The 14,905-nt window shown below is 37.5% G+C and overlaps 1 long non-coding RNA gene and 1 pseudogene across 1 annotated transcript; one reads left to right on the forward strand and one right to left on the reverse strand.

Annotated features, from left to right (window-relative positions):
* LOC103452297 (uncharacterized) lies at positions 1-10,548 on the reverse strand (annotated as a pseudogene).
* Positions 10,549-13,993: 3,445 nt separating this feature from the next.
* LOC139190549 (uncharacterized) lies at positions 13,994-14,905 on the forward strand. The gene is made up of 2 exons (XR_011574849.1): positions 13,994-14,221; positions 14,346-14,905. It is a non-coding gene; the product is annotated as an uncharacterized lncRNA (long non-coding RNA).

Here is a 14,905-nt window from a genome sequence, read left to right on the forward strand (position 1 = left end):
TAAAGAAAATAGAACAAAGGGCTTTAAGCCCAATCCGCCTAACTTGAACTTAGAGATCCACAATACAAGCCTAACCTGACAACCTCCGTCTCACCAAACTAACTTAATTGAAAATTAAGCAAGTTTGTTGCAAGAGAAGTTCATTTTTCTGGGTTACTCTAAACTTGATACACTCCGGGACATATCTAATCGATGTGTTTCCGGTATACGAAGGAGAAAAACTAACTATTTTAAAATTCAAAAAAATGAAAAATGAGAAAAGTTTACAAGAACTACCGTGTTTAGTGGTGTTCAGCTGGTGGATTGAAGCAGCTTCATATATTTGGAGATTACCGTACCTTTACTTTCACCCGGGCCTCCACGGATGTATGCTTGGATTCCACAGCGGCAACTGGAGATCCTATAATCCTGTTGGGGGGTGCTCTATAATACAAGATCCTTGTTTGCCCTTCATGCGAGAAGACAAAAAAATGGTTAACAAGGAACGTGCAGCAGGGTGGCGGCCAACTTCAACAAGGAGGCTTGACTGCGAACCATGACGTGAGAAATATCCTTTTTTACTCTTGCCTAATCGTGAATTTCTTCTAGCAATTATCACAGCTGCCCAACTCTTTCCTAGTTTCGTTTGGAATTTGCCTGGGGAAAAAGAAGGCAAACAAAAAATAATAGTTACAAATAGCAGAAATCACAAATTTCCCTACTCTAGTTAGCATCAAAATAAATCAATCTAGCTGCTGTCGAAATGAAGAACTCATCCAGCACCTTTCCATGTTCTGTTTGGGAATAAAAATATCAAGAGAGGAAGATAAGAAAGCTAACAAAGTTACAGCAAAAGAATGAAACACTTTTACCCATTTCGTATTCCAACGCTTGCAGAATCATTTCAACCTGGACAGAATTGCATAACCATACTGAATGAAGGGAAATCTTAAGAAATAGTGGAAGGTCTGAAAGGTCTATACGCGTAACTCATGTCAGCCCATATAAGCACGCAGCACGCAAGTAGGAATGAGTATATTTCTTGTGTTGCAACATTACTTTAGTCTAAAGAAAGGTTTGGAATTGGCACTGTAGAAATGAATAGTGTTTCAATCCGAATTTCAGATTAATTACAACCATGCCATTGGTCTTTGTGTTGGTTTTGGGTCAGCAGCTCGGCCCTTAGCTAGGCCCAAATGTGTTGGTTTTGGCTGGGAAGCCTGGCCCTTAGTGATGCCCAAATTATTTAATTACATTTTTGCCCGTCTAAGATTAGAATCCGATGGTGGGGATGGTGTATTATGAAGGGCAATTTTGTCCTCTCCGTTTTGGGCGAGATGGGGGGTCACCGGTTAGGTATCATTTGTTGTCATTCAATTAGGGTTTCAGGGAGGGTCTGCGAGAGAGAGAGAGAGAGAGAGAGAGAGAGAGAGATGGCGATGCAAGGAGAGCGAGGGGGAGGGGGAGGGGTAGGGGTCTCGGCACTGTTGCTGCAGATGGGAGGGTCGGTATGGTCAGAGAATACCATATGGATCGTCGGGATTTTAGGGAGACGGGGTAGGGGTCATCAACAAACCCTACTGAGAGTGGGGTGTGCCGGATCTTGCGTTGCATGCCTCAAATCCAAAGATAAGTTCTTTTTTCAATTGTATTCTTTAATGGTGCCTTAGATTTTCTAATTGTTTAAGTATGTTAGGTCCGGTTTTGGGGGATTTGTGATTTTATGGAGAGAGATGGATAGGGAGATAGAGATTGACAGAGAAAGGAGAAAGCATGGCTATGTGCATTTTTTGGGGTTAATTAATGGGTTGGTGCGCAGAGTTAGTGAGGAGAGAGTGACAGAGGGGCAATATGGGCACTTTTCTTGGCAATATAGTGCTTAGCTTAAAATTAGAATGTGATTAAGTTGTATTGAATTTGTTCGATTAACCATTGGACCATTTATAGTTCATTTAATCTTTTGAATTATAAGCTAATGTGTTGTGTCCTTTACATTTCTTGGTATGTTATTGATATGGAAAACATCATCTATCTGTTCTATTTATCGCATGTCATAAGAATCAAAGTAGACTTGGCATCCTTTTTGTGGCCTTTTTTGTGTTGGCAGATGCCATCAGATAGGCAAAATCATATTGGCTACAAAGTGCAATGAATGCTACAGGTTACTAAGTTTCGCCATATGCCTTCATTGTGGCATTGCCCTTTCTACAACAAGTAAGCATTCTAATTTCACTTTGTGGAATGATATTAAGTTGACTTATGGAATAATATAGAGTTGTGTCATGCATGAAAACTATGAATCCATTTCATCATGCATTTTTTAGTTAAACTACTATGTTTTTGTTCAATTGACTACAATTCATGCCGCAGTTCGCTTCACAAACCTCTACTGTTAGCTTCCATACAGTATGTTGCAAGTTTGAGGATATCTCTTGTTACACCCACCCATAATTTAAATTGTATTTTCACTAAGTTTGAGATTATCTTGCTTTTAAAATGGTTTTTGAGTCTTAAATGGTGTGCCCAAGGGGCCCACCCTGTTTTGTCCCCCGGTTCCCTTTCCATTTTCTTTTATTTTTCTGAAAAGTCTTCCTCTTTCTCTCTTCTCCCTCACTCTCCCTTATCACTCTCTCTCGGCTCTTTCTATCTCAACCCCTCCGAGGGCTTTTCTTACCAACAAACAACACCACAACAACATCAACATCTCCATTAGCACCCTAGTGAGCTTAGAATCGAAGAAAGAACACCCCAAACCCTTCTCTTCCTTTCGGCCGGTACTGTTCATCATCTTCTCCGTCGAGTTTCGTATCGTTCCGACGTTGGTAAGCTTCTAGAAGACCTTGTTTTGTATTTTAGGGTTATATCGAAGCTTGTTTTAAGTTGTGTATACGTTTGAATCGCAGAAAATAGCTCGGAGTAGCTTTTCCAAATTTTCCGGCGAGCATGGCCACTTTCGAGGAATTTTCCGGCCAAACCACTATGCGTTGGCCGGCATGCAAGATATAAATCTCTTCGTCTCGCTGAGTACTACAACTTTCCTTTTTGTTTCACCCAATTTCGTTGAGTATTGAAGAAGTTATACTCATTTGACTCTTACCCAGTTTCCAGCGACCTCAGAGGCTTTCGAGGCAGTTTTCGGTCAAACCATTGCGAGTTAGACGTCTTGTAAGGTACCATTCTCTTTGTCTCTTCTAGAACTACAACTTTCCTTTTTGAATCACTCGATTTCGTTGAGTTTTGACAAAGTTATGGCTGTTTAAAGTTGGTGTAGATTTCCAGCCGAATTCCGGCCTTCTTCTTCCTTGGGTCCGGCGACCCATCAAGAATAGGCCTTTTGGGCCTTTCCTGCCGAGCCCAACCCAAACCCATTTCTTTTATTTATTCATTTTGTTTTAATTTTAATTGGTTTAATAAAAAGGCCTTTGGGCCATTTTATTTAGGGCTATAGGCCCGTCCTCTATAGAACCCAAAAACCCTTAGGTTTAAGGCCTTTGAGCTTTAGCGGTTGGGGGCCCTAAGCCCAACCCTAACCTTTTAAATTATTTTTGTTTATTAAATTGATTTTAAAAACCCTAAAGGCCTTTAGGCCATTTTCCTTTAGGGCCTTATGCCCGTGCATCCTAAGCCAACCCATTAAACCTCATTACCCTTAACCTTTAACCCTGATCTGTCCAAACCCTTTATGGGAAATATTCCGTTAGGGAATATTCCATTAGAGAATATTCCGTCAAGGAATATTCTAGGAATATTCTATCAACTTTTACGAAGTTTAAATGAGTCCATTCTTAGGGTAATTCGACGTCCTGAATCCGTTTCCAACATCCGTTTTTCCAAATTCAATTGTTATAATAAAGTTTTATTAATTGGACCATTTATGTGCTTAGGGACAATATTTGTGACGTTTCCATGGTTGCTAGTTTGCGTGGCTCTTCGACGGCTAAGTATCTGTGAGTGGACCTAGGGCTGGGTTCGGTTCAAAACGGTTCGGTTTTTTGCCAAAACCGAAACCGAACCGAAATTTCGGTTCGGTTCGGTTCGGTCCATTTTTTTTTCGGTTTTTTTCGGTTCGGTTTCGGTTTTTTTCGGTTTTTTTTTTTTTTTTTTTTTTTTTTTGGAAAAAATGAAAACAAAATTGAAATCTAAAATTTTAACATCTCCAACACAATTATAATATAAGCATTCTAACACAATGAACAAAATTTATATGAAAAATGCACACATCTTTAAAATACAAAGTACAAGCCTATCATTCCTAAACATGAAGTCGTTTAATTACCATACCTGTTTCACCATCAACTGCATGAACATTATCAGTAATTTATTTGAAGGACCACAAAGCCATTATCTGGACGTCTAGTATTCAAAGGATAATCTAAAATTGAACACCACCCAGATGGATGGACAAAAAGAACGCTTTGAAGGGAAGCCTAAAATTAATTTGAGACAATACAGATGCATATAACCAGTTTTCTCTAAAGTGATATAAGTATATCTTATATAAATCATGTCAACAAGAACAAGCCTGGATGTTCAATTCTATTTGTTCTCTGAGAAATCAATACCAACTTCATATATTGTCCAGATCCGTTTACAATTTAAACTCTAATACTCATACATAATGTAGTCAAGAAACAATATGCTCTATTGATGCTAGGTTTGATGGAAATCTTCCTTCAGCACCAAAAACGTTATCCATAATAAAACGCTACTCAGAGAATTGCAATGCCTATGCTACTTTTCAGAACACGTTACCAATGAATCTTTGGTCTTTTCCATCATGACTTAGCAAGTCCAAGAGTCCATAACCTAAATGAAAATACATGTTTAACAAGATTTTTACCACTAAAAGAACAACATATGATTTACAACCTTCAACAACATGTCAAATTTGCAGGGCCATAGTTTCACTTAAGGAAATACAAGAGTCGGCAGAGAAATTCAAAGATAACAGGTAATCACATATCATGGAAGCTCTGATTCCCAGAGAAATATACTTATCTCCATCCTCTTTCAAATTATACATAAAAGTAGGCTATCTATCGTCACTACACCTTGCCAAACCATAAAGCTGCTGATTTCCTCCAATAGCCGAGCTTCCACATATATTACCAGCTTGACAGATTACCCCAAAAACAAAATGATAAGTCAAACATGATCAAATTGTTCCCAAATTAAGACGAAGAAAGAAACTGCAAAAGCAGCTCAAAAAAATCCAACTGGGTAACAAGTAAGCAAAAGTTCCCAACTCAAATTTAGCATGCAATTAAAAATGAATGAGCAAAAAAAATTCAGAAGTACAAAAAAAGACAATTACTTTCTATTTCCCTAACCTCAAATTTCTCCCCTGAGCAAATTTAACATACAATTAACTGATTAAGCAAAAAAAAATGAATGAGCAAAAAAAATTGTAAAGAAGTGGGAAAGAACACAGAACACCTTGATTTTTGTGTACTTTTCGTAGAGTTTGGAGTAGAGAGCTTCCGTCTGCGAACGAACAAGAAGAAGCTCACGGCGAGACTAACCTTTTGCAGTCGAGACTCGAAATGGCAAGAAGAAGCTCACGGCGAGATGAAGGACTGACGGCGAGGGCGAGGTGTGAGAGATTGAGAGTGAGATGGGTCGCCCCGTCGTGGGTCGCCTGAGATTCAAGACCGAGAGAGACAGAGAGTTTGAGAGAGACAGAGAGTGATTGAAGTTGAAGACCGAGAGAGAGAGAGAGGAGGCTAACCTTTTGCTATCGAGACTCGAAACGGCGAGATGAGAGACTGATGGAGAGGGCGAGGTGTGAGAGATTGAGAGTGAGAAGGGTCGCGCTGTCGCGGGTTGCCTGAGAGATTGAGAGAGACAGAGCGATTGAAGACCGAGCGAGAGAGACAGGAAGCTCAGGCGGCGCGAGAGGGTTACTGGGTTAGGGTTCATGGAGGGAGTCTGGAGGCAGGGAACAAGAGAGAGAATAGGGGAATGAAAAATAAAAAAGTTAGGGTTAAAGGATTTTGTTGATTTCTCAACAAAATTAAAAAACAATCTCATAAATCCTAAAGGCATGAGGGTTCGAACCCATTGCCACCAGTGTGAAAAATTTCGCTTAAACCAACTTGGCAACAAGTTCTGTTTTGTTATGATTGTATGCCTAAATTATTTATAATATTGAAAAAAAATTAAATATATATATATCGGTTCGGTTCGGTTCGGTTCAGTTTTCGAACCTCAAAAACCGAAACCGAACCGGTCAGATTCGGTTCGGTTCGGTTTGACAGTTTCAGTTCGGTTTTTTTTCGGTTCGGTTTTTTTCGGCCTCGGTTCGGTTCGGTTGTCGGTTTTTTCGGTTTTCGGTTTTTTGAACCCACCCCTAAGTGGACCCCTTCTAAAATGATGTTTTAATAATAGAAATGCATACATGAAAAGCATGGTTTATGAGATGCTTTGAGATAACATTCTTATTGAGGCTAGTTTGAATTATTACTATTTTTCCTATAACCTACGTTCTTATAGAATATCTTATGGATGACAATATGATATTTAGAACATGTTTCGAACACCTCTTTATAGTATAGATGATGGATGACTTTATACTATGAAGTTGCTTTTCAATATATATGTGTTAAATGGTTTTGTACTTACCTAGTGATCCTTTCCGCTACGGGATGTAGGGATAGATTCCGGTCCGTCCCGGGCGACGGTTTGGTGTTGGTATAGGGCCTGGAGTGTGTTTCCTCTGGCTATTAGCACAGGGACGGGGAGCCGGCATGGGGCATGAAGTGTATTTTCCTCTTACTGTCTGCTCAAAGACGAGGAGCCGGCATGGGGCCTGCAGGTTATCGGACAATTCACTAGTGATTGTTATATATACAAATTATGATTTGAGATATTGCACGACATGCTAGGTTTCGGAAAACCTATGTTTATCATGATATATGTGTTTTCATAAAACATGGGGGTTAGTACGTTGATAACTGTTTTATTATATATATATATATATATATATATATATCAACTTGGTCCACTCATGTTTGTTTTGCGCCCCCTTCAGGACTTAGAATCGAGGCATAAAATCCCGGCATCCAGGCATTTCCGCATCAACATCTTCGAGTCCTCTCGATGTAGGACCCACTTCTTTGTTCATTCAATTTTATATTATTTCTTTTATTGTTCTAGTTAGTTGTATGCTCTGAACACGTTCCTTAAATGCATATTCTTGAACTTTTTATATTTATAAGTCTTATCCATCATTTATTCTCAGCATTTGCACTCAATAAATGGCTTTCGTCACCCTCGGATGTCGGCCATCATGTGCCTATCCTGGTATTCAGGGAATATCGGGATCGGGGCGTGTCATCTCTACATCTTAATTTTTGCTCTATGGTTGCTTCAAGTTTGTAATTTTACATGCTACACTGCCACTTGATTTGATTATAAAAATGTAAAACAAAATCTGTCCATGATTTACAAATTTGTATTCGATTTTTGATGTTTTTCAGTGTAAGGCATATGTTGCACAAGTGAGGTATGTAGGCTGCAGAGCATATATTTTGCCATCTTAACTACAAGGGCAAAATATGTGTAAACTGTAGCTTGCTTCTATTTCTTCAGTCTTGTATGGAAACAAACCTTCTGCTTATTTTTGCCTTTGAACAGTTGTGGTTACAAAATTAGCTACTTGAACAAGTCCTCAACACTTTCTATTTTTAATTACCTGTTGAAATGGCTGTCTACACTACATGACACATATTATATGTGTGAACTAAATGTTTCTTCTGTTTCTTAAGGAAACAGAACTTTTTTTGAAACCATCTCTTTCTAATCAAAGACGTTCAATTTCTTCCCACTCATTATACAATGTGTTTAAATGCCAACTCACTTGAATGTATTTAAAAGCAAAACTGTTTATCTTATCGACCTCATCCACTCATATATCCCTTTGTTTGTTCATAATTGTGTTGAATTTATTCATCTTTGAATTTATTCAACTTAAATGTATTTTATTTATCCGATTACACCTAAAACAGCTGGTTTCCGGGGCAACGCACGGGCCTAATATCTAGTAAAGAACTAAATTAGACATTTCATCTGTATGCCTAATATATTGAAGCATGTCCATATAACATTAAATACGAATGCCTAAATATATATACTTTGTCAAGATCTTTCCCAAGATTAGCCTCTACGGACGAATTATTTTCATACACCGTCCAAATTTCTTTGATCTCTCCAGCTGCAGATAAGAACTTTTCCAATTAATACAATTCTGAAAATGAATATTTTCAGATATAAAAAGAGTTGCAGGAAGATAAAAATTAGGGAACTTTAACGAAAAGCTCATGGTATTGTTCACTTTAACGAAAAATCACATTTTTACACTAAAAATTCAATCCTGGTACTATTCACTTTACCCTTTATTTTGTCCTTATCGTTAAAACTTAAAGTTTTCAAACATTTTTCATTAGTTTTCCTTAAAAATTAATGATCAACCCTAATCCCTCCACCAAGAACCAAGCACATTTCATCCAAAGCTGCTTGCTCCATTCTGCTCTTCACTGCTTCCGGTACGCCATCAGATGGTGTTATATCTCCAACAATAGCTGAGAATAGTTCAATAGCAATCTACTATCAAAACACATTTATATATATAGGTATCACACTAAATCCATTGTAAATATAATACAGATGAATAACGTGAAAGAACAAGGGAACAAAAGATACCTTCTGCAGTGTCGTGCACAATTTGTATCTTGATACACCTGTTCTGTTGAGGTAAGGGAAGGCAAAACACGAGAAAATAAGGTACTGCACAGAAAAAGGTCCAAGTGGCATATCAATTACATGTATAATCAAGCAAGTCCGATTAGAAAATGATAAAGAGCATAGGCCATCATATAGCATCCGAACTCCAACCTTTCTCTATTCGAGCCAGGAACGTCACCAGCAATCAAGGACATCAAAGCCATGCGATACATATGATCTGCGATGGACTCTGAACCCTTTATTCCCTGATTGATTGATCCAACCCTTCCTTTTTGTGGTCTACGAGAGAGAGGGATATGATACCCTGAATCTTCTTGCAATTCATATAATGAAGACATTGTAAGAATATGAGTATGAGATAGAGAAGTTTTGGGACCCGTTATATGTATTCAGTTTGATAGAAAAGTCTTGTTAATAAGAGGAATACTTATCCTTGACAAAGAAGGATTTTGTATAGCATTGAGATCAGTTCTTATGGAACAAGGAAACAAGTATTTGTTTCCTATAGGGATTTTAATTGGGAATCCTATCTGTTATGGAAAAGACTATATGTATATATATAGTGGCCTCTCTTCTTACAGAACACACGCTCATATTGGGATTTAAACCTATTTGTAAGTCGAGTTCTTGATCATATGCGAGAGAAGAGAAGGTTCACTGAAAAGCTTGGCGTCATGGCTTCAAGATCTGGAACTGCTGCAGGTATGCTTTTCTTTTTCGTCCTCTCATACACGAATTGTGGTTAATTCTTTTCAGGTTGTAGTTCATGTTTTAATCTTGTTTAGTAATTCACTGCTAACAGACATATTATATACACCCCCACTATTACTACTTCCACGAATCATTTTTCTCTTCATTAGAAAATCCTATCAAGTTTTAAAACTAAAGTTACTAAATTCTTCCCGGCAAGTCAATTTTCCACTTTGTCCCACTTAGTGTATGGATTGCATTCCAAAACATCTCAATCAAGATTTTCACAATATGAAACATGGAGTTCAATTCAAGCACCCATCTGTGTTTGGTAGTTGAGAAAATTCAGAAGTACCTAAATTTTCAACTTTCCTAGCTAGCTCCCACCCAATCTCTCAGAGACTACAACACAAATTTTCAATCTTTATAGACTGCAGATCACATACACAAACAATTCTCCAACTTTCCATTCATTTTATTGATTAATTTCTCGGTAACCAAACATATGGAAAACAAGCAGAATCAGCGCATATCTTGAGACGGTGACACAATGTGAGAAAATCAATGGCGGAGGATGCCGGATGAAGAGCCCGGAGACCCGAATGAAGCATCGGATTCGTTCGAACTGACAGACCGCTTGGAGGCGAGCCGTCCGGACTGGGTGCCTGCCAACGAACGGAAACGCCGGGACTTCGGCGGAAAATCCGGGTCTGGACTGTTGTGCCTTGGCTGGTTCGTTAGTGCAGAAACGAGATTTAGATTACAACCTCATCAAATCACACTCAGTTGAATATAATAAAATACAAGAAATAAAGACACCGAGAAATTTACAAGGTTCGGCAAAAATCCTGCCTACGTCCCTGGAGAGATATTGCTCTTCACTATGAATAACAGTACAAGTACACATGAGTTAAATCAACATAACTCAATCCCGAATCCCTTGCACACCCACTCATAGAATTTTCCCAAGAGCCTCACTCTATCCCAAGAGTTTTTTCACTATAATACTTTTCACTCTAGCTCTCTTGATTTTCTCTCAACCCATGTTCAACCTTTCCCATGGGAGAGCAGGATGCTCTCCCCTTGGATGCTTCTATGATGCTTACCTTCCCACTTTCTAAGCATTACTAAATGCACAAATATTGCATCTAGTTATAAGCATACACTAGCAACTATGCCAACAACCAAGACCAAAAAGTCTTAAGTTCATATGACATAATTATTACCTAGCCTACCTAGCATGCACCAAAGTCTATACCTAATCTATAAAGTACAACTTTTCTCCATTTGTCATTTAATGCATAGAAGAGAAAACATGCACAATAAGACATGCACAATTATGTGCAAGCAAACACAAGGTCAAGTCTTGCTTGCTTCCAACTTTGCTTGTGGCAGTTACCATGTCTTCAATTATTGTCAACATAATTACTCACAAATGTATGGGTCAAACACAACATGGACAAGGTCCGTTGAAGAAAGCGGGAGGCGAACGAGGAGGAACAGAGTGGGTCAGTGGAGCCGCGCAGCAGGTTTGGGGAATTAACTTACGAAACACGTCTAGGGGGCGTTTGTTACAGCTCCTTAGGAGGGACTGGCTTGAACTAGCTTAAATAGGATTATAATCCTGTGTTTGGTGGCTGGCGGGACTAACATTAATGGCACTAGGTGGGACTCGCTTTCACAAACTCCTTCACTAGCCGGTCTTAGCGAGAGACCTCGACACCCATAGGACTAGCTAAGACCTTCCATCGTCCTCTCTTGCCTTCGTCCACTCTCGCTGCATCTTTATCTCCTTCGTCTGCTTCGCTGCCCTGGGTTCATCGACCTCGATTTTCTACGGCATGGGATTCAATGAAAGCTGGAAGTTGGAGAGGCGTAGGGACAAGTAAGTTTACAGAGATTGGAGAAAAGGGAAATAGGAGGGAGAGGCGGAGGGACATGGGGAAAAAGGGAAAGGAGGATGGAGAGGCGGGTGGAGAAATAAGGTTACAGAGAGATTGGAGAAGGGGAAAAAGGGAAAGGGGATGGAGAAAAGGGAAATAGGAGGGAGAGGCGGACAGACAAAAATGGGGTAAAAGGGAAAGGGGGATGGAGAGGTGTAGTAAAAGGGAAAGGGGGATGGAGAGGTGTAGGGACAAGTTAACAGAGATCGGAGAAGGGGAAAAAGGGAAAGGAAGATTGGAGAGGATGATGATTATAGAAGAAGGAAAAAACAAGATAAAGTAATAATAAAATATTAATCAATATATATTAAATTAATATAAAATAATATAATATTGTAATCCTGCTTCTTAGTCCGACACTGCACCAAACGCTTCACTAAACTAGTCTAGCTTAGTCTAGTCTAAGCCAGTCCAGCTTAGTCCCTGAAGCTAATGCAGTCCGAGACAGTCCGGTGCAACAAACGCACCCCTAGGATCTTAACAAGACTACGGTCTTGTATAAATAATTATTAAGTATCATTTTTACTATCTATGTAAATTGAATTTGAGATTTTGCGAATACTATTAAACCAAAGGTTAAATAGTTGAAAGACAGTTTTATTCAAAACTTAGAGCAAAAGTAATTTTTTTGTCGGACAATCTAATACTAATTCATCTTCTACTGTATCTCACCACTTAAACATTTTCTTTGGAAAATTGCATTTTTCCAAATTTGAGGGGGAAAATGTCAACAATGCTATCGTTCAAATTATAAACGTTTAATTATATGAGATCGAGAAATTAAGAGAGAAAAAATAAGTAAATATGTTTGGGTTGATTAGGGATCAAGTTTTAATTAACACTGCAATATAAGAGTCGCTACAAATGCCCCGATTAGTGTCTCAACTATGCACATTCCTAGAATTATTTTTCCTTCGTTTAGCTAAAGAATAAAAATAAAATTACAAAACAATATTACAATCTAACTATATAAACATATATAACAATTAAAGAGTTGGGAAATTGAATGAATAATAAGTACGAGGAATTATCAAAGCATGTTCCATCCTATATTTTCTCTCAAAGTGAGATTCTTTATGATTATCCTATATTTTAATGTTAATTCTTATGTTAATATTATAAATATTATACTAAAAATATGAAATGACAAATAATTTATAAAAGATCATTTTCAAAAGAATCTCTTTAACAATTCTCTTCTGTTTGTACTATGTGGCTCTGTGGCACCGGACCAATTTAACAAACGATCGTGGAAAAGAAGAAATTGTCCTTGTGTGTTGAATTCACGGACTTCTTTTTCTTACATTTTTGATGGGGAATTCGTGGACCTTAAGGTTTTGAGAGCGGCGCAAAAGCGTTTCCCACGGGTATCACAACTCCCATGCCACTCATGCATGCAATGATTTCACTGCCTCAACAACTCTTTTTATAAGACGTAGGTTGTCTGCCATTTCCATCCCGTATGTTTTTTTATCTTTTTTTTATTTCTTTGGTTACAGTTAAATCACGTTAATATTTTATATTTTTATTATTTTTTATCTTATTATTTTTATAAAAAAATTAATATAAAATGTTAATATGACAGTTAAATCACGTTAATATTTTATATTTTTATTATTTTTTATCTTATTATTTTTATAAAAAAATTAATATAAAATGTTAATATGATTTAACCGTGAACACAAAAATATGAATAGATAAGAAGGGTATGGAATGGGGGAATACAGATAATCCAAGTCCCTTTTTATAGAACTTTCTCGACAAACTTGACCGAGTCAAAGCAGCCGAAAATAATTGCACAAGTCATTAGTCTTTCTACGAAATGGTGCTATCTACGTAATGAGAGATTTTTAGTGTGATCGTCACACTAGTTGGTTTATTACGTGTTGTTATATAATTGATGAGATATGTGTGTTAAAAATTTAATAACTTAAAAAGTAAAATTTTTCATCACTTACGTAAAAACACGTAGTGTATCATTCGTGTTCCTATTAAATTAAAAATTTCTCCTACGTAACGGCGTCTGTTGACAGATCTGAGGCTTGTAGGGTAATTGACAAAACGTTTGCTTCTTCACGGAACCAACCACTGAATTAGGATATCGTTCTTGGGATTTATAATATTTTTATACAACTGTATTCTATTTTAAATGAAGAGTGATTGGAATTGAGATTTTTTCGGAATCTTTGTGTCCGCTCGAAAATTCAAATAGTTCAAGAGAGAGATCTGAGGCATTCAAGGACTTGATTTTGTGAATGGTGGGCCATGTGTTAATAAATGTTGCATGCTATAAATGAAGTGGCTTGATTTTTTGGGTCTGTTGGCTCTGTACTCAGAGACCCAGAGAGGATCGCGGCCTATGTCACACAATAGGAAAGTCATAACTATCATCATCAATAAGTCAAACTCAAAACTTCTCACTTACAAATGAAAATGATACATAACACTAGTTAGTAACTTAAGACTTATTATTTACAAATGAAAATAATTACACTAGTTGGTGAAATTTATAATTAACCCTGAAAGACTTGATTAACAATAAGAGCTCATTATGGGTGGCTAATTTAAATTTAATAATTTACGATTAGAATCAATAATTATTGCATTGCTTATATGATTTCATTAATCAAATCGTCTTCAGCCAAGGCTGTATCCAACACAAGATTCACTCTCGTGACTCCAGCTAATTATGGGATTATTGCACTGTTTATACATAATTATGCATAGCCAGCCCTCTAACACTTATATTAATACGTCTGCTTAATTAATATGATTTCTCAAGCCTTTGATCAAACTGGTTTAAACCCGACCAGCCCGGCTCTCTTCCAATCCTTCCTCGGAATAGTACGTCCGGCTGCGTTTAATTGGTATGTTATTTTCATTTTCATTTAGTGTGTGTACCTTACGCTAAAAAATCATCTAAACATTCAAGAACGCGTTTAAACCCAAAAATAAAATAAAACCTCATATATGTCTCTTTTCCTTGATCAGATTGGAAGTTCAAGCATGGTGATGAGGAGCCTAATCAAGTTGTTAGGGACTCTGAAATCAAAACTGAGGTTTTTAAACAAAATAAATGCGTATTCAGAAATTGAGAAAACTGAGAGCATGAGGATGGACATGATGCACAGGAAAGCTCAGGCATCAATTGTACCGACTCTGAAGAATGCCGATTACCGGAGGAAAAAGAGCCACGCACATAGCCGCTGATCCGTGATCGATTGAAACCAGAATTTCCCTTTTTATTTATTTGATTTGGAGAGGAGCAAGATATACGTTCTGCAGCTATTTGTTTCAGCGGTTTCTACTGTTTCAAGTCATCAGTGTTTTAAGTCATATGAAAATAGCTCTGCAGCTATTTGTTTAAGCAGTTTTAACTGTTTCAAGTCATCACAGCGCCACTTTGAGGTGTTACAACTTCTTAATTCAGTTTATATTTTGTGACTTTTCTTCTAAAACAAGCGATATTGGAAAAAGACTATTTGTAATTTAGAATATCGGATGTAAGGATGAATGTTTTTAATTAACTAAACTATTAATCTCCTGCTGAA

The sequence above is a fragment of the Malus domestica genome, chromosome 13 (assembly GCF_042453785.1).
Source record: "Malus domestica chromosome 13, GDT2T_hap1".
Taxonomy (NCBI): domain Eukaryota; kingdom Viridiplantae; phylum Streptophyta; class Magnoliopsida; order Rosales; family Rosaceae; genus Malus; species Malus domestica.